Consider the following 21,112-nt stretch of genomic DNA (forward strand, 5'->3'; position numbering starts at 1 on the left):
CTGTGAGGAAACAAAGATTTACTACATTTGAGAAATAAAATACTACGTTCTTATATGAACCTGAAAAAGCAATTTTTAAAACAATACAAAGCCTGAGTACATACCAATGGAAGAACTACTTGTCCTCTTCCCCCCTCCTCCCCTTGCAGACATCATGCTGCAGGTGGTGTGTTATATCAACCAAATCTCCAGTTAATGCGCAAATAAAAATTGCAACCTTACAACGCGAACACCCTGCTGTGAGGAAACAAAGATTTACTACATTTGGGAATTAAAATACAACGATCTTATATGAACTTGAATAAACAATTTTTAAAACAATACAAAGCCTGAGTACATACCAATGGACGAACTATATGTCCTCTTCACCCCTGCCCCCCTCGCAGACATCATGCTGGTGGTGGTGTGTTATATCCACCAAAAGTCCAGTCAATGGGCAAATAAAAATTGCAATCTTACAACGCAAACACCCTGCTATGGGGGAACAAAGATTTACTACATTTGGGATATAAAATACTACATTTTTATATGAACTTGAAAAAACAACTTTAAAACAATACAATGCCTGTGTACATACCAATGGAAGAACTACTTGTCCTCTTCCCCCCTCCCCCCCTCGCAGACATCATGCAGCTGGTGGTGTGTTATATCCACCAAATATCCAGTTAATGCGCAAATAAAAATTGCAATCTTACAATGCAAATATCCTGCTGTGAGGAAACAAAGATTTACTACATTTGGGAAATAAAATACTACGTTCTTATATGAACTTAAAAAAAACAATTTTTAAAACAATACAAAGCCTGAGTACATACCAATGGAAGAACTACTTGCGCACTTCCCCCCTCCCCCCCTCGCAGACATCATGCTGCTGGTGGTGTGTTATATCCACCAAATCTCCATTTAATGCGCAAATAAAAATTGCAATCTTACAATGCAAATACCCTGCTGTGAGGAAACAAAGATTTACTACATTTGGGAAATAAAATACTACGTTCTTATATGAACTTATAAAAACAATTTTTAAAACAATACAAAGCCTGAGTACATACCAATGGAAGAACTACTTGTCCTCTTCCCCCCTCCCCCCCTGGCAGACATCATGCTGCTGGTGGTGTGTTATATCCACCAAATCTCCAGTTAATGCGCAAATAAAAATTGCAATCTTACAACGCGAACACCCTGCTGTGAGGAAACAAAGATTTACTACATTTGGGTAATAAAATACTCCGTTCTCATATGAACTTTAAAAAACAATTTTTAAAGCAACACAAAACCTAAGTACATACCAATGGAGAACTACTTGTCCTCTTCCCCACTCCCCCCCTCGTGGACATCATGCTGCTGGTGGTGTCTCATTTCCACCAAAAGCCCACTTAATGGGCAAATAAATATTGCAATCTTACAACGCGAACACCCTGCTGTGAGGTAACAAAGATTTACTACATTTGGGAAATAAAATACTACGTTCGTATATGAATTTGAAAAAACATTTCTTAAAATAATACAAAGCCTGAGTACATACCAATGGAAGAACTACTTGTCCTCTTCCCCCCTCCCTCTCTCGCAGACATCATGCTGCTGGTCGTGTGTTATATCCACCAAATCTCCAGTTAATGCGCAAATAAAAATTGCAATCTTACAACGCGAACACCCTGCTGTGAGGAAACAAAGATTTACTACATTTGGGAAATAAAATACTACATTCTTATATGAACTTGAAAAAACCATTTTTAAAACAATACAAAGCCTGAGTACATACCAATGGAAGAACTACTTGTCCTCTTCCCCCCTCCCCCACTCGCAGACATCATGCAGCTGGTGGTGTGTTATATCCACCAAATATCCGGTTATTGCGCAAATAAAAATTGCAGTCTTACAACTCGAACACCCTGCTGTGAGGAAACAAAAATTTACTATATTTGGGAAATAAAATACTACGTTCTTATATGAACTTGAAAAAACAATTTTTAAAGCAATACAAAACCTAAGTACATACCAATTAAAGATCTACTTGTCCTCTTCCCCCCTCCCCCCCTCGCAGACATCATGCTGATCGTGGTGTGTTACATCCACAAAAACCCACTTAATGGGAAAATAAAAATTGCAATCTTACAACGCGAACATCCTGCTGTGAGGAAACAAAGATTTACTACATTTGGGAAATAAAATACTACGTTCGTATATGAACTTGAAAATACATTTCTTAAAACAATACAAAGCCTGAGTACGTACCAATGGAAGAACTACTTGTCCTCTTCCCCCCTCACACTCTCGCAGACATCATGCTGCTGGTGGTGTGTTATATCCACCAAATCTCCTGTTAATGCGCAAATAAAAATTGCAAACTTACAACGCGAACACCCTGCTGTGAGGAAACAAAGATTTACTACATTTGGGAAATAAAATACTACGTTCTTATATGAACTTGAAAAAACAATTTTTAAAACAATACAAAGCCTGAGTACATACCAATGGAAGAACTACTTGTCCTCTTTCCCCCTCCCTCCCTCGTGGACATCATGCTGCTGGTGGTGTCTCGTTTCCACCAAAGGCCCACTTAATGGGCAAATAAAAATTGCAATCTTACAACGCCAACACCCTGCTGTGAGGAAACTAAGATTTACTACAATTGGAAAAAAAATACTACGTTCTTATATGAACTTGAAAAAACAATTTTTAAAACAATACAAAGCCTGAGTACATACCAATGGAAGAACTACTTGTCTCCTTCCCCCATCCCCCCTCGTGGACATCATGCTGCTGGTGGTGTCTCATTTCCACCAAAAGCCCAATTAATGGGCAAATAAAAATTGCAATCTTACAAAGCGAACACCCTGCTGTGAGGAAACAAAGATTTACTATATTTGGGAAATAAAATACTACGTTCGTATTTGAACTTGAAAGTACATTTCTTAAAACAATACAAAGCCTGAGTACATACCAATGGAAGAACTACTTGTCCTCTTCCCCCCTCCCCCCCTCGCAGACATCATGCTGCTGTTGGTGTGTTATATCCACCAAAAGTCCAGTTAATGGGCAAATAAAAATTGCAATCTTACAACGCGAACACCCTGCTGTGAGGAAACAAAGATTTACTACATTTGGGAAATAAAATACTACGTTCGTATATGAACTTGAAAATACATTTCTTAAAACAATACAAAGCCTGAGTACATACCAATGGAAGAACTACTTGTCCTCTTCCCCCCTCCACCCCTCGCAGACATCATGCTGCTGTTGGTGTGTTATATCCAACAAAAGTCCAGTTAATGGGCAAATAAAAATTGCAATCTTACAACGCGAACACCCTGCTATGCGGAAACAAAGATTTACTGCATTTGGGATATAAAATACTACATTTTTATATGAACTTGAAAAAACAACTTTGAAACAATACAAAGCCTGTGTACATACCAATGGAAGAACTACTTGTCCTCTTCCCCCCTCCCCCCCTCGCACACATCATGCAGCTGCTGGTGTGTTATATCCACCAAATATCCAGTTAATGCGCAAATAAAAATTGCAGTCTTACAACGCGAACACCCTGCTGTGAGGAAACAAAGATTTACTATATTTGGGAAATAAAATACTACGTTCGTATATGAAATTGAAAAAACAATTTTTAAAGCAATACAAAACCTATGTACATACCAATGGAAGAACTACTTGTCCTCTTCCCCCCTCCCCCCCTCGTGGACATCATGCTGCTGGTGGTGTCTCATTTCCACCAAAAGCCCACTTAATGGGCAAATAAAAATTGCAATCTTACAACGCGAACACCCTGCTGTGAGGAAACAAAGATTTACTACATTTGGGAAATAAAATACTACGTTCTTATATGAACTTAAAAAAACAGTTTTTAAAACAATACAAAGCCTGAGTACATACCAATGGAAGAACTACTTGTCCTCTTCCCATCTCCCCCCCTCGCAGACATCATGCTGCTGGTGGTGTGTTAAATCCAACAAATCTCCATTAAATGCGCAAATAAAAATTGCAATCTTACAATGCAAACACCCTGCTGTGAGGAAACAAAGATTTACTACATTTGGGAAATAAAATACTACGTTCTTATATGAACTTAAAAAAACAATTTTTAAAACAATCCAAAGCCTGAGTACATACCAATGGAAGAACTACTTGTCCTCTTCCCCCTCCCCCCCTCGCAGACATCATGCTGATGGTGGTGTGTCATATCCACCAAATCTCCATTTAATGCGCAAATAAAAATTGCAATCTTACAATGCAAATACCCTGCTGTGAGGAAACAAAGATTTACTACATTTGGGAAATAATATACTTCGTTCTTATATGAACTTAAAAAAACAATTTTTAAAACAATACAAAGCCTGAGTACATACCAATGAAAGAACTACTTGTCCTCTTCCCCCCTCCCCCCCTCGCATACATCATGCTGCTGGTGGTGTGTTATATCCACGAAATCTCCAGTTAATGCGCAAATAAAAATTGCAATCTTACAACGTGAACACCCTGCTGTGGGGAAACAAAGATTTACTACATTTGGGTAATAAAATACTCCGTTCTCATATGAACTTTAAAAAACAATTTTTAAAGCAATACAAAACCTAAGTACATACCAATGGAAGAACTACTTGTCCTCTTCCCCCCTCCCCCCCTCGCAGACATCATGCTGATCGTGGTGTGTTATAACCACCAAAAGCCCACTTAATGGGCAAATAAAAATTGCAATCTTACAACGCGAACATCCTGCTGTGAGGAAACAAAGATTTACTACATTTGGGAAATAAAATACTACGTTCGTATATGAACTTGAGAATATATTTCTTAAAACAATACAAAGCCTGAATACGTACCAATGGAAGAACTACTTGTCCTCTTCCCCCCTCCCCCTCTCGCAGACATCATGCTGCTGGTGGTGTGTTATATCCACCAAATCTCCTGTTCATGCGCAAATAAAAATTGCAATCTTACAACGCGAACACCCTGCTGTGAGGAAACAAAGATTTACTACATTTGGGAAATAAAATACTACGTTCTTATATGAACTTGAAAAAACAATTTTTAAAACAATACAAAGCCTGAGTACATACGAATGGAAGAACTACTTGTCCTCTTTCCCCCTCCCTCCCTCGTGGACATCATGCTGCTGGTGGTGTCTCGTTACCACCAAAGGCCCACTTAATGGGCAAATAAAAATTGCAATCTTACAACGTGAACACCCTGCTGTGAGGAAACTAAGATTTACTACAATTGGAAAAAAAATACTACGTTCTTATAAGAACTTGAAAAAACAATTTTTAAAACAATACAAAGCCTGAGTACATACCAATGGAAGAACTACTTGTCCTCTTTCCCCCTCCCCCCCTCGTGGACATCATGCTGCTGGTGGTGTCTCGTTTCCAGCAAAGGCCCACTTAATGGCAAATAAAAATTGCAATCTTACAACGTGAACACCCTGCTGTGAGGAAACAAAGACTTACTACATTTGGGAAATAAAATACTACGTTCTTATATGAACTTGAAAATACAATTTTTAAAACAATTCAAAGCCTGAGTACATGCCAATGGAAGAACTACTTGTCCTCTTCCCCCCTCCCCCTCTCGCAGACATCGTGCTGCTGGTGGTGTGTTATATCCACCAAAAGTCCAGTTAATGGGCAAATAAAATATGCAATCTTACAACGCGAACCCCCTGCTGTGAGGAAACAAAGATTTACTAGATTTCAGAAACAAAATACTACGTTCTTATATGAACTTGAAAACACAATTTTTAAAACAATACAAAGCCTGAGTACATGCGAATGGAAGAACTACTTGTCCTCTTCCCCCCTCCCCCCCTCGCAGACATCATGCTAATCGTGGTGTGTTATATCCACCAAAAGTCCAGTTAATGGGCAAATTAAAAATTGCAAAACTACAACGCCAACACCCTGCTGTGAGGAAACAAAGAGTTACCACATTTGGGAAATAAAATACTACGTTCTTATATGAACTTGAAAACACAATTTTTAAAACAATACAAAGCCTGAGTACATGCCAATGGAAGAACTACTTGTCCTCTTCCCCCCTCCCCAGCTCGCAGACATCATGCTGCTGGTGGTGTGTTATATCCACCAAAAGTCCAGTTAATGGGCATATAAAAATGCAATCTTACAACGCGAATCCCCTGCTGTGAGGAAACAAAGATTTACTAGATTTGGGAAATAAAATACTACGTTCTTATATGAACTTCAAAACATAATTTTTAAAACAATACAAAGCCTGAGTACATGCCAATGGAAGAACTACTTGTCCTCTTCCCCCCTCCCCCCCTAGCAGACATCATGCTGATCGTGGTCTGTTATATCCACCAAAAGTCCAGTTAATTTGCAAATAAAAATTGCAAAATTACAACGCCAACACCCTGCTGTGAGGAAACAAAGATTTACTAGATTTGGGAAATAAAATACTACGTTCTTATATGAACTTGAAAACACAACTTTTAAAACAATACAAAGCCTGAGTACATGCCAATGGAAGAACTCCTTGTCCTCTTCCACCCTCCCCCTCGCAGACATCATGCTGCTGGTGGTGTGTTATATCCACCAAAAGTCCAGTTAATGGGCAAATAAAAATTGCAATCTTACAACGCGAACCCCCTGCTGTGAGGAAACAAAGATTTACTACATTTGGGAAATAAAATACTACGTTCTTATATGAACTTGAAAACACAATTTTCAAAACAATACAAAGCCTGAGTACATGCCAATGGAAGAACTACTTGTCCTCTTCTGCCCCCCCCCCCCCTCGGCAGACATCATGCTGATCGTGGGGTGTTATATCCACCAAAAGTCCAGTAAATGGGCAAATAAAAATTGCAAAATTACAACGCCAACACCCTGCTGTGAGGAAACAAAGATTTACTAGATTTGGGAAATAAAATACTACGTTCTTATATGAACTTGAAAACACAATTTCTAAAACAATACAAAGCCTGAGTACATGCCAATGGAAGAACTACTTGTCCTCTTCCCCCCTCCCCCCCTCGCAGACATCAGCTGATCGTGGTGTGTTATATCCACCAAAAGTCCAGTTAATGGGCAAATAAAAATTGCAATCTTACAACGCGAACCCCCTGCTGTGAGGAAACAAAGATTTACTAGATTTGGGAAATAAAATACTGCGTACTTATATGAACTTGAAAACACAATTTCTAAAACAATACAAAGCGTGAGTACATGCCAATGGAAGAACTACTTGTCCTCTTCCCCCCTCCCCCCCTCGCAGACATCATGCTGATCGTGGTGTGTTATATCCACCAAAAGTCCAGTTAATGGGCAAATAAAAATTGCAATCTTACAACCCGAACCCCCTGCTGTGAGGAAACAACGATTTACTACATTTGGGAAATAAAATACTACGTTTTTATATGAACTTGAAAAAACAATTTTTAAAACAATACAAAGCCTGAGTACATGCCAATGGAAGAACTACTTGTCCTCTTCCCCCCTCCCCCCCTCGCAGATATCATTTTGATTGTGGTGTGTTATATCCACCAAAAGTCCAGTTAATGGGTAAATAAAAATTGCAAAATTACAACGCCAACATCCTGCTGTGAGGAAACAAAGACTTACTACATTTGGGAAATAAATTACTACGTTTTTATATGAACTTCAAAACACAATTTTTAAAACAATACAAAGCCTGAGTACATGCCAATGGAAGAACTACTTGTCCTCTTTCCCCCTCCCCCCCTCGCAGACATCATGCTGCTGGTGGTGTGTTATATCCACCAAAAGTCCAGTTAATGGGCAAATAAAAATTGCAATCTTACAACGCGAACCCCCTGCAGTGAGGAAACAAAGATTAACTACATTTGGGAAATAAAATACTACGTTCTTATATGAACTTGAAAAAACAATTTTTAAAACAATACAAAGCCTGAGTACATGCCAATGGAAGAACTACTTGTCCTCTTCCCCCCTCCCCCCCTCGCAGACATCATGCTGATCGTGGTGTGTTATATCCACCAAAAGTCCAGTTAATGGGCAAATAAAAATTGCAAAATTACAGCGGCAACACCCTGCTGTGAGGAAACAAAGACTTACTACATTTGGGAAATAAAATACTTCGTTCTTATATGAACATGAAAACACAATTTTTAATACAATACAAAGCCTGAGTACATGCCAATGGAAGAACTACTTGTCCTCTTCCCCCCTCCCCCCCTCGCAGACATCATGCTGTTGGTAGTGTGCTATATCCACCAAAAGTCCAGTTAATGGGCAAATAAAAATTGCAATCTTACAACGCGAACCCCCTGCTCTGAGGAAACAAAGATTTACTAGATTTGGGAAATAAAATACTACGTTCTGATATTAACTTGAAAACACAATTTTTAAAACAATACAAAGCCTGAGTACATGCCAATGGAAGAACTACTTGTCCTCTTCCCCCCTCTCCCCCTCGCAGACATCATGCTGATCGTGGTGTGTTATATCCACCAAAAGTCCAGTTAGTGGGCAAATAAAAATTGCAAAATTACAACGCCAACACCCTGCTGTGAGGAAACAAAGACTTACTAAATTTGGGAAATAAAATACTACGTTCTTATATGAACTTGAAAAAACAATTTTTAAAACAATACAAAGCCTGAGTACGTGCCAATGGAAGAACTACTTGTCTTCTTCCCCCCTCCCCCCCTCGCAGACATCATGCTGATCGTGGTGTGTTATATCCACCAAAAGTCTAGTTAATGGGCAAATAAGAATTGCAAAATTACAACGCCAACACTCTGCTGTGAGGAAACAAAGACTTACTACATTTGGGAAATAAAATACTACGTTCTTATAGGAACTTGAAAACACAATTTTTAAAACAATACAAAGCCTGAGTACATGCCAATGGAAGAACTACTTGTCCTCTTCCCCCCTCCCCCCCTCGCAGACATCATGCTTCTGGTGGTGTGTTATATCCACCAAAAGTCCAGTTAATTTGCAAATAAAAATTGCAAAATTACAACGCCAACACCCTGCTGTGAGGAAACAAAGACTTACTACATTTGGGAAATAAAATACTACGTTCTTATATGGACTTGAAAACACAATTTTTAAAACAATACAAAGCCTGAGTACATGCCAATGGAAGAACTACTTGCCCTCTTCCCCCCTCCCCCCCTCGCAGACATCATGCAGCTGGTTGTGTGTTATATCCACCAAAAGTCCAGTTAATGGGCAAATAAAAATTGCAATCTTACAACGCGAACCCCCTGCTGTGAGGAAACAAAGATTTACTAGATTTGGGAAATAAAATACTACGTTCTTATATGAACTTGAAAACATAATTTTTAAAACAATACAAAGCCTGAGTACATGCTAATGGAAGAACTACTTGTCCTCTTCCCCCTTCCCCCCCTCGCAGACATCATGCTGCTGGTGGTGTGTTATATCCACCAAAAGTCCAGTTAATGGGCAAATAAAAATTGCAATCTTACAACGCGAACCCCCTGCTGTGAGGAAACAACGATTTACTAGATTTGGGAAATAAATACTACGTTCTTATATGAACTTGAAAAAACAATTTTTAAAACAATACAAAGCCTGAGTACATGCCAACGGAAGAACTACTTGTCCTCTTCCCCCCTCCCTCCCTCGCAGACATCATGCTGCTTTTGGTGTGTTATATCCACCAAAAGTCCAGTTAATGGGCAAATAAAAATTCCAATCTTGCAACGCGAACCCCCTGCTGTGAGGAAACAAAGATTTACTAGATTTGGGAAATAAAATACTATGTTCTTATATGAATTTGAAAACACAATTTTTGAAACAATACAAAGCCTGAGTACATGCCAATGGAAGAACTACTTGTCCTCTTCCCCCCTCCCCCCCTCGCAGACATCATGCTGATCGTGGTGTGTTATATCCACCAAAAGTCCAGTTAATGGGCAAATAAAAATTGCAATCTTACAACGCGAACCCCCTGCTGTGAGGAAACAAAGATTTATTAGATTTGGGAAATAAAATAATACATTCTTATATGAACTTGAAAACACAATTTTTTAAACAATACAAAGCCTGAGTACATGCCAATGGAAGAACAACTTGTCCTCTTACCCCCTCCCCCCCTCGCAGACATCATGCTGATCGTGGTGTGTTATATCCACCAAAAGTCCAGTTAATGGGCAAATAAAAATTGCAATCTTACAACGCGAACCCCCTGCTCTGAGGAAACAAAGATTTACTAGATTTGGGAAATAAAATACTACGTTCTGATATTAACTTGAAAACACAATTTTTAAAACAATACAAAGCCTGAGTACATGCCAATGGAAGAACTACTTGTCCTCTTCCCCCCTCTCCCCCTCGCAGACATCATGCTGATCGTGGTGTGTTATATCCACCAAAAGTCCAGTTAGTGGGCAAATAAAAATTGCAAAATTACAACGCCAACACCCTGCTGTGAGGAAACAAAGACTTACTAAATTTGGGAAATAAAATACTACGTTCTTATATGAACTTGAAAAAACAATTTTTAAAACAATACAAAGCCTGAGTACGTGCCAATGGAAGAACTACTTGTCTTCTTCCCCCCTCCCCCCCTCGCAGACATCATGCTGATCGTGGTGTGTTATATCCACCAAAAGTCCAGTTAATGGGCAAATAAGAATTGCAAAATTACAACGCCAACACTCTGCTGTGAGGAAACAAAGACTTACTACATTTGGGAAATAAAATACTACGTTCTTATAGGAACTTGAAAACACAATTTTTAAAACAATACAAAGCCTGAGTACATGCCAATGGAAGAACTACTTGTCCTCTTCCCCCCTCCCCCCCTCGCAGACATCATGCTTCTGGTGGTGTGTTATATCCACCAAAAGTCCAGTTAATTTGCAAATAAAAATTGCAAAATTACAACGCCAACACCCTGCTGTGAGGAAACAAAGACTTACTACATTTGGGAAATAAAATACTACGTTCTTATATGGACTTGAAAACACAATTTTTAAAACAATACAAAGCCTGAGTACATGCCAATGGAAGAACTACTTGTCCTCTTCCCCCCTCTCCCCCTCGCAGACATAATGCTGATCGTGGTGTGTTATATCCACCAAAAGTCCAGTTAGTGGGCAAATAAAAATTGCAAAATTACAACGCCAACACCCTGCTGTGAGGAAACAAAGACTTACTAAATTTGGGAAATAAAATACTACGTTCTTATATGAACTTGAAAAAACAATTTTTAAAACAATACAAAGCCTGAGTACGTGCCAATGGAAGAACTACTTGTCTTCTTCCCCCCTCCCCCCCTCGCAGACATCATGCTGATCGTGGTGTGTTATATCCACCAAAAGTCCAGTTAATGGGCAAATAAGAATTGCAAAATTACAACGCCAACACTCTGCTGTGAGGAAACAAAGACTTACTACATTTGGGAAATAAAATACTACGTTCTTATAGGAACTTGAAAACACAATTTTTAAAACAATACAAAGCCTGAGTACATGCCAATGGAAGAACTACTTGTCCTCTTCCCCCCTCCCCACCTCGCAGACATCATGCTTCTGGTGGTGTGTTATATCCACCAAAAGTCCAGTTAATTTGCAAATAAAAATTGCAAAATTACAACGCCAACACCCTGCTGTGAGGAAACAAAGACTTACTACATTTGGGAAATAAAATACTACGTTCTTATATGGACTTGAAAACACAATTTTTAAAACAATACAAAGCCTGAGTACATGCCAATGGAAGAACTACTTGCCCTCTTCCCCCCTCCCCCCCTCGCAGACATCATGCAGCTGGTTGTGTGTTATATCCACCAAAAGTCCAGTTAATTTGCAAATAAAAATTGCAAAATTACAACGCCAACACCCTGCTGTGAGGAAACAAAGACTTACTAAATTTGGGAAATAAAATACTACGTTCTTATATGAACTTGAAAAAACAATTTTTAAAACAATACAAAGCCTGAGTACGTGCCAATGGAAGAACTACTTGTCTTCTTCCCCCCTCCCCCCCTCGCAGACATCATGCTGATCGTGGTGTGTTATATCCACCAAAAGTCCAGTTAATGGGCAAATAAAAATTGCAATCTTACAACGCGAACCCCCTGCTCTGAGGAAACAAAGATTTACTAGATTTGGGAAATAAAATACTATGTTCTGATATTAACTTGAAAACACAATTTTTAAAACAATACAAAGCCTGAGTACATGCCAATGGAAGAACTACTTGTCCTCTTCCCCCCTCTCCCCCTCGCAGACATCATGCTGATCGTGGTGTGTTATATCCACCAAAAGTCCAGTTAGTGGGCAAATAAAAATTGCAAAATTACAACGCCAACACCCTGCTGTGAGGAAACAAAGACTTACTACATTTGGGAAATATAATACTACGTTCTTATATGAACTTGAAAACACAATTTTTAAAACAATACAAAGCATGAGTACATGCCAATGGAAGAAGTACTTGTCCTCTTCCCCCCTCCCCCCCTCGCAGACATCATGCTGCTGGTGGTGTGTTATATCCACCAAAAGTCCAGTTAATGGGCAAATAAAAATTGCAATCTTACAACGCGAACCCCCTGCTGTGAGGAAACAACGATTTACTAGATTTGGGAAATAAATACTACGTTCTTATATGAACTTGAAAAAACAATTTTTAAAACAATACAAAGCCTGAGTACATGCCAACGGAAGAACTACTTGTCCTCTTCCCCCCTCTCTCCTTCGCAGACATCATGCTCCTTGTGGTGTGTTATATCCACCAAAAGTCCAGTTAATGGGCAAATAAAAATTCCAATCTTACAACGCGAACCCCCTGCTGTGAGGAAACAAAGATTTACTAGATTTGGGAAATAAAATACTATGTTCTTATATGAATTTGAAAACACAATTTTTGAAACAATACAAAGCCTGAGTACATGCCAATGGAAGAACTACTTGTCCTCTTCCCCCCTCCCCCCCTCGCAGACATCATGCTGATCGTGGTGTGTTATATCCACCAAAAGTCCAGTTAATGGGCAAATAAAAATTGCAATCTTACAACGCGAACCCCCTGCTGTGAGGAAACAAAGATTTATTAGATTTGGGAAATAAAATAATACATTCTTATATGAACTTGAAAACACAATTTTTTAAACAATACGAAGCCTGAGTACATGCCAATGGAAGAACAACTTGTCCTCTTACCCCCTCCCCCCCTCGCAGACATCATGCTGATCGTGGTGTGTTATATCCACCAAAAGTCCAGTTAATGGGCAAATAAAAATTGCAATCTTACAACGCGAACCCCCTGCTGTGAGGGAACAAAGATTTACCAGATTTGGGAAATAAAATACTACGTTCTTATATGAACTTGAAAACACAATTTTTAAAACAATACAAATCCTGAGTACATGCCAATGGAAGAACTACTTGTCCTCTTCCGCCCTCCCCCCTCGCAGACATCATGCTGATCGTGGTGTGTTATCTCCACCAAAAGTCCAGTTAATGGGCAAATAAAAATTGCAAAATTACAACGCCAACACCCTGCTGTGAGGAAACAAAGACTTACTACATTTGGGAAATATAATACTACGTTCTTATATGAACTTGAAAACACAATTTTTAAAACAATACAAAGCATGAGTACATGCCAATGGAAGAAGTACTTGTCCTCTTCCCCCCTCCCCCCCTCGCAGACATCATGCTGCTGGTGGTGTGTTATATCCACCAAAAGTCCAGTTAATGGGCAAATAAAAATTGCAATCTTGCAACGCGAACCCCCTGCTGTGAGGAAACAAATATTTACTAGATTTGGGAAATAAAATACTACGTTCTTATATGAACTTGAAAACACAATTTTTAAAACAATACAAAGCCTGAGTACATGCCAATGGAAGAACTACTTGTCCTCTTCCCCCCTCCCCCCCTCGCAGACATCATGCTGATCGTGGTGTGTTATATCCACCAAAAGTCCAGTTAATGGGCAAATAAAAATTGCAAAATTACAACGCCAACACCCTGCTGTGAGGAAACAAAGACTTACTACATTTGGGTAATAAAATACTACGTTCTTAGATGAACTTGAAAACACAATTTTTAAAACAATACAAAGCATGAGTACATGCCAATGGAAGAACTACTTGTCCTCTTCCCCCGTCCCCCCCTCGCAGACATCATGCTGATCGTGGTGTGTTATATCCACCAAAAGTCCAGTTAATGGGCAAATAAAAATTGCAATCTTACAACGCGAGCCCCCTGCTGTGAGGAAACAAAGATTTACTAGATTTGGGAAATAAAATACTACGTTCTTATATGAACTTGAAAACACAACTTTTAAAACAATACAAAGCCTGAGTACATGCCAATGGAAGAACTACTTGTCCTCTTCCACCCTCCCCCTCGCAGACATCATGCTGCTGGTGGTGTGTTATATCCACCAAAAGTCCAGTTAATGGGCAAATAAAAATTGCAATCTTACAACGCGAACCCCCTGCTGTGAGGAAACAAAGATTTACTACATTTGGGAAATAAAATACTACGTTCTTACATGAACTTGAAAACACAATTTTCAAAACAATACAAAGCCTGAGTACATGCCAATGGAAGAACTACTTGTCCTCTTCTCCCCCCCCCCCCCCCCCCTCGGCAGACATCATGCTGATCGTGGTGTGTTATATCCACCAAAAGTCCAGTTAATGGGCAAATAAAAATTGCAAAATTACAACGCCAACACCCTGCTGTGAGGAAACAAAGATTTACTACATTTGGGATATAAAATACTACGTTTTTATATGAACTTGAAAAAACAATTTTTAAAACAATACAAAGCCTGAGTACATGCCAATGGAAGAACTACTTGTCCTCTTCCCCCCTCCCCCCCTCGCAGATATCATTTTGATCGTGGTGTGTTATATCCACCAAAAGTCCAGTTAATGGGTAAATAAAAATTGCAAAATTACAACGCCAACACCCTGCTGTGAGGAAACAAAGACTTACTACATTTGGGAAATAAAATACTACGTTTTTATATGAACTTGAAAACACAATTTTTAAAACAATACAAAGCCTGAGTACATGCCAATGGAAGAACTACTTGTCCTCTTTCCCCCTCCCCCCCTCGCAGACATCATGCTGCTGGTGGTGTGTTATATCCACCAAAAGTCCAGTTAATGGGCAAATAAAAATTGCAATCTTACAACGCGAACCCCCTGCAGTGAGGAAACAAAGATTAACTACATTTGGGAAATAAAATACTACGTTCTTATATGAACATGAAAACACAATTTTTAATACAATACAAAGCCTGAGTACATGCCAATGGAAGAACTACTTGTCCTCTTCCCCCCTCCCCCCCTCGCAGACATCATGCTGTTGGTAGTGTGTTATATTCACCAAAAGTCCAGTTAATGTGCAAATAAAAATTGCAATCTTTTAACGCGAACCCCCTGCTGTGAGGAAACAAAGATTTACCAGATTTTGGAAATAAAATACTACGTTCTTATATGAACTTGAAAACACAATTTTTAAAACAATACAAAGCCTGAGTACATGCCAATGGAAGAACTACTTGTCCTCTTCTGCCCTCCGCCCTCGCAGACATCATGCTGATCGTGGTGTGTTATATCCACCAAAATTCCAGTTAATGGGCAAATAAAAATTGCAAAATTACAACGCCAACACCCTGCTGTGAGGAAACAAAACTTACTACATTTGGGAAATAAAATACTACGTTCTTATATGAACTTGAAAACACAATTTTTAAAACAATACAAAGCCTGAGTACATTCCAATGGAAGAACTACTTGTCCTCTTCCCCCCTCCCCCCCTCGCAGACATCGTGCTGATCGTGGTGTGTTATATCCACCAAAAGTCCAGTTAATGGGCAAATAAAAATTGCAAAATTACAACGCCAACACCCTGCTGTGAGGAAACAAAGACCTACTACATTTGGAAAATAAAATACTACGTTCTTATATGAACTTGAAAACACAATTTTTAAAACAATACAAAGCCTGAGTACATGCCAATGGAAGAACTACTTGTCCTCTTCCCCCCTCCCCCCCTCGCAGACATCATGCTGCTGGTGGTGTGTTATATCCACCTAAAGTCCAGTTAATGGGCAAATAAAAATTTCAATCTTACAACGCGAACCCCCTGCTGTGAGGAAACAAAGATTTACTAGATTTGGGAAATAAAATACTACGTTCTGATATTAACTTGAAAACACAATTTTTAAAACAATACAAAGCCTTACTACATGCCAATGGAAGAACTACTTGTCCTCTTCCCCCCTCTCCCCCTCGCAGACATCATGCTGATCGTGGTGTGTTATATCCACCAAAAGTCCAGTTAGTGGGCAAATAAAAATTGCAAAATTACAACGCCAACACCCTGCTGTGAGGAAACAAAGACTTACTAAATTTGGGAAATAAAATACTACGTTCTTATATGAACTTGAAAAAACAATTTTTAAAACAATACAAAGCCTGAGTACGTGCCAATGGAAGAACTACTTGTCTTCTTCCCCCCTCCCCCCCTCGCAGACATCATGCTGATCGTGGTGTGTTATATCCACCAAAAGTCCAGTTAATGGGCAAATAAGAATTGCAAAATTACAACGCCAACACTCTGCTGTGAGGAAACAAAGACTTACTACATTTGGGAAATAAAATACTACGTTCTTATATGAACTTGAAAACACAATTTTTAAAACAATACAAAGCCTGAGTACATGCCAATGGAAGAACTACTTGTCCTCTTCCCCCCTCCCCCCCTCGCAGACATCATGCTTCTGGTGGTGTGTTATATCCACCAAAAGTCCAGTTAATTTGCAAATATAAATTGCAAAATTACAACGCCAACACCCTGCTGTGAGGAAACAAAGACTTACTACATTTGGGAAATAAAATACTACGTTCTTATATGAACTTGAAAACACAATTTTTAAAACAATACAAAGCCTGAGTACATGCCAATGGAAGAAATACTTGCCCTCTTCCCCCCTCCCCCCCTCGCAGACATCATGCAGCTGGTTGTGTGTTATATCCACCAAAAGTCCAGTTAATGGGCAAATAAAAATTGCAATCTTACAATGCGAACCCCCTGCTGTGAGGAAACAAAGATTTACTACATTTGGGAAATAAAATACTACGTTCTTATATGAACTTGAAAACATAATTTTTAAAACAATACAAAGCCTGAGTACATGCCAATGGGAGAACTACTTGTCCTCTTCCCCCCTCCCCTCCTCGCAGACATCATGCTGCTGGTGGTGTGTTATATCCACCAAAAGTCCAGTTAATGGGCAAATAAAATATGCAATCTTACAACGCGAACCCCCTGCTGTGAGGAAACAACGATTTACTAGATTTGGGAAATAAAATACTACGTTCTTATATGAACTTGAAAAAACAATTTTTAAAACAATACAAAGCCTGAGTACATGCCAATGGAAGAACTACTTGTCCTCTTCCCCCCTCCCTCCCTCGCAGACATCATGCTGCTTGTGGTGTGTTATATCCACCAAAAGTCCAGTTAATGGGCAAATAAAAATTCCAATCTTACAACGCGAACCCCCTGCTGTGAGGAAACAAAGATTTACTATATTTGGGAAATAAAATACTACGTTCTTATATGAATTTGAAAACACAATTTTTAAAACAATACAAAGCCTGAGTACATGCCAATGGAAGAACTACTTGTCCTCTTCCCCCCTCCCCCCCTCGCAGACATCATGCTGATCGTGGTGTGTTATATCCACCAAAAGTCCAGTTAATGGGCAAATAAAAATTGCAATCTTACAACGCGAACCCCCTGCTGTGAGGAAACAAAGATTTATTAGATTTGGGAAATAAAATACTACGTTCTTATATGAACTTGGAAACACAATTTTTAAAACAATACGAAGCCTGAGTACATGCCAATGGAAGAACAACTTGTCCTCTTACCCCCTCCCCCCCTCGCAGACATCATGCTGATCGTGGTGTGTTATATCCACCAAAAGTCCAGTTAATGGGCAAATAAAAATTGCAATCTTACAACGCGAACCCCCTGCTGTGAGGAAACAAAGATTTACTAGATTTGGGAAATAAAATACTACGTTCTTATATGAACTTGAAAACACAATATTTTAAAACAATACAAAGCCTGAGTACATGCCAATGGAAGAAGTACTTGTCCTCTTCCCCCCTCCCCCCCTCGCAGACATCATGCTGCTGGTGGTGTGTTATATCCACCAAAAGTCCAGTTAATGGGCAAATAAAAATTGCAAACTTACAACGCGAACCCCCTGTTGTGAGGAAACAAAGATTTACTAGATTAGGGAAATAAAATACTACGTTCTTATATGAACTGGAAAACACAATTTTTAAAACAATACAAAGCCTGAGTATATGCCAATGGTAGAACTACTTGTCCTCTTCCCCCCTCCCCCCCTGGCAGACATCATGCTGATCGTGGTGTGTTATATCCACCAAAAGTCCTGTTAATGGGCAAATAAAAATTGCAAAATTACAACGCCAACACCTTGCTGTGAGGAAACAAAGATTTACTAGAATTGTGAAATAAAATACTACGTTCTTATATGAACTTGAAAACACAATTTTTAAAACAATACAAAGCCTGAGTACATGCCAATGGAAGAACTACTTGTCCTCTTCCCCCTCCCCCCCTCGCAGACATCATGCTGATCGTGATGTGTTATATCCACCAAAAGTCCAGTAAATGGGCAAATAAAAATTGGAAAATTACAACGCCAACACACTGCTGTGAGGAAACAAAAACTTACTACATTTGGGAAATAAAATACTACGTTCTTATATGAACTTGAAAAAACAATTTTTAAAACTGTACAAAGCATGAGTACATGCCAATAGAAGAAGTACTTGTCCTCTTCCCCCCTCCCCCCCTCGCAGACATCATGCTGCTGGTGATGTGTTATATCCACCCAAAGTCCAGGTAATGGGCAAATAAAAATTGCAATCTTACAACGCGAACCCCCTGCTGTGAGGAAACAAAGATTTACTAGATTTGGGAAATAAAATACTACGTTCTTATATGAACTTGAAAACACAATTTCTAAAACAATACAAAGCCTGAGTACATGCCAATGGAAGAACTACTTGTCCTCTTCCCCCCTCCCCCCCTCGCAGACATCATGCTGATCGTGGTGTGTTATATCCACCAAAAGTCCAGTTAATGGGCAAATAAAAATTGCAAAATTACAACGGCAACACCCTGCTGTGAGGAAACAAAGACTTACTACATTTGGGAAAGAAAATACTTCGTTCTTATATGAACATGAAAACACAATTTTTAATACAATACAAAGCCTGAGTACATGCCAATGGAAGAACTACTTGTCCTCTTCCCCCCTCCCCCCCTCGCAGACATCATGCTGATCGTGGCGTGTTATATCCACCAAAAGTCCAGTTAATGGGCAAATAAAAATTGCAATCTTACAACGCGAACCCCCTGCTGTGAGGAAACAACGATTTACTACATTTGGGAAATAAAATACTACGTTTTTATATGAACTTGAAAAAACAATTTTTAAAACAATACAAAGCCTGAGTACATGCCAATGGAAGAACTACTTGTCCTCTTCCCCCCTCCCCCCTCGCAGATATCATTTTGATCGTGGTGTGTTATATCCACCAAAAGTCCAGTTAATGGGTAAATAAAAATTGCAAAATTACAACGCCAACACCCTGCTGTGAGGAAACAAAGACTTACTACAGTTGGGAAATAAAATACTACGTTTTTATATGAACTTGAAAACACAATTTTTAAAACAATACAAAGCCTGAGTACATGCCAATGGAAGAACTACTTGTCCTCTTCCCCCCTCCCCCCCTCGCACACATCATGCTGTTGGTAGTGTGTTATATCCACCAAAAGTCCAGTTAATGGGCAAATAAAAATTGAAATCTTACAACGTGAACCCCCTGCTGTGAGGAAACAGAGATTTACCAGATTTGGGAAATAAAATACTACGTTCTTATATGAACTTGAAAACACAATTTTTAAAACAATACAAAGCCTGAGTACATGCCAATGGAAGATATACTTGTCCTCTTCCGCCCTCCCCCCTCGCAGACATCATGCTGATCGTGGTGTGTTATATCCACCAAAAGTCCAGTTAATGGGCAAATAAAAATTGCAAAATTACAACACCAACACCCTGCTGTGAGGAAACAAAACTTACTACATTTGGGAAATAACATACTACGTTCTTATATGAACTTGAAAACACAATTTTTAAAACAATACAAAGCCTGAGTACATGCCAATGGAAGAACTACTTGTCCTCTTCCCCCCTCCCCCCCTCGCAGACATCATGCTGATCGTGGTGTGTTATATCCACCAAAAGTCCAGTTAATGGGCAAATAAAAATTGCAATCTTACTACGCGAACCCCCTGCAGTGAGGAAACAAAGATTTACTAGATTTGGGGAATAAAATACTACGTTCTGATATTAACTTGAAAACACAATTTTTAAAACAATACAAAGCCTGAGTACATGTCAATGGAAGAACTACTTGTCCTCTTCCCCCCTCCCCCCCTCGCAGACATCATGCTGATCGTGGTGTGTTATATCCACCAAAAGTCCAGTTAGTGGGCAAATAAAAATTGCAAAATTACAACGCCAACACCCTGCTGTGAGGAAACAAAGACTTACTAAATTTGGGAAATAAAATACTACGTTCTTATATGAACTTGAAAAAACAATTTTTAAAACAATACAAAGCCTGAGTACATACCAATAGAAGAACTAGTTGTCCTCTTCACCCCTCCCCCCCTCGCAGACATCATGCTGATCGTGGTGTGTTATATCCACCAAAAGTCCAGTTAATGGGCAAATAAAAATTGCAAAATTACAACGCCAACACCCTGCTGTGAGGAAACAAAGACTTACTACATTTAAGAAATAAAATACTACGTTCTTATATGAACTTGAAAACACAATTTTTAAAACAATACAAAGCCTGAGTACATGCCAATAGAAGAAGTACTTGTCCTCTTCCCCCCTCCCCCCCTCGCAGACATCATGCTGCTGGTGGTGTGTTATATACACCCAAAGTCCAGTTAATGGGCAAATAAAAATTGCAATCTTACAACGCGAACCCCCTGCTGTGAGGAAACAAAGATTTACTACATTTG

This window comes from Schistocerca serialis, chromosome 12 (genome assembly GCF_023864345.2).
Source record: "Schistocerca serialis cubense isolate TAMUIC-IGC-003099 chromosome 12, iqSchSeri2.2, whole genome shotgun sequence".
NCBI classification, from domain to species: Eukaryota; Metazoa; Arthropoda; class Insecta; order Orthoptera; family Acrididae; genus Schistocerca; species Schistocerca serialis.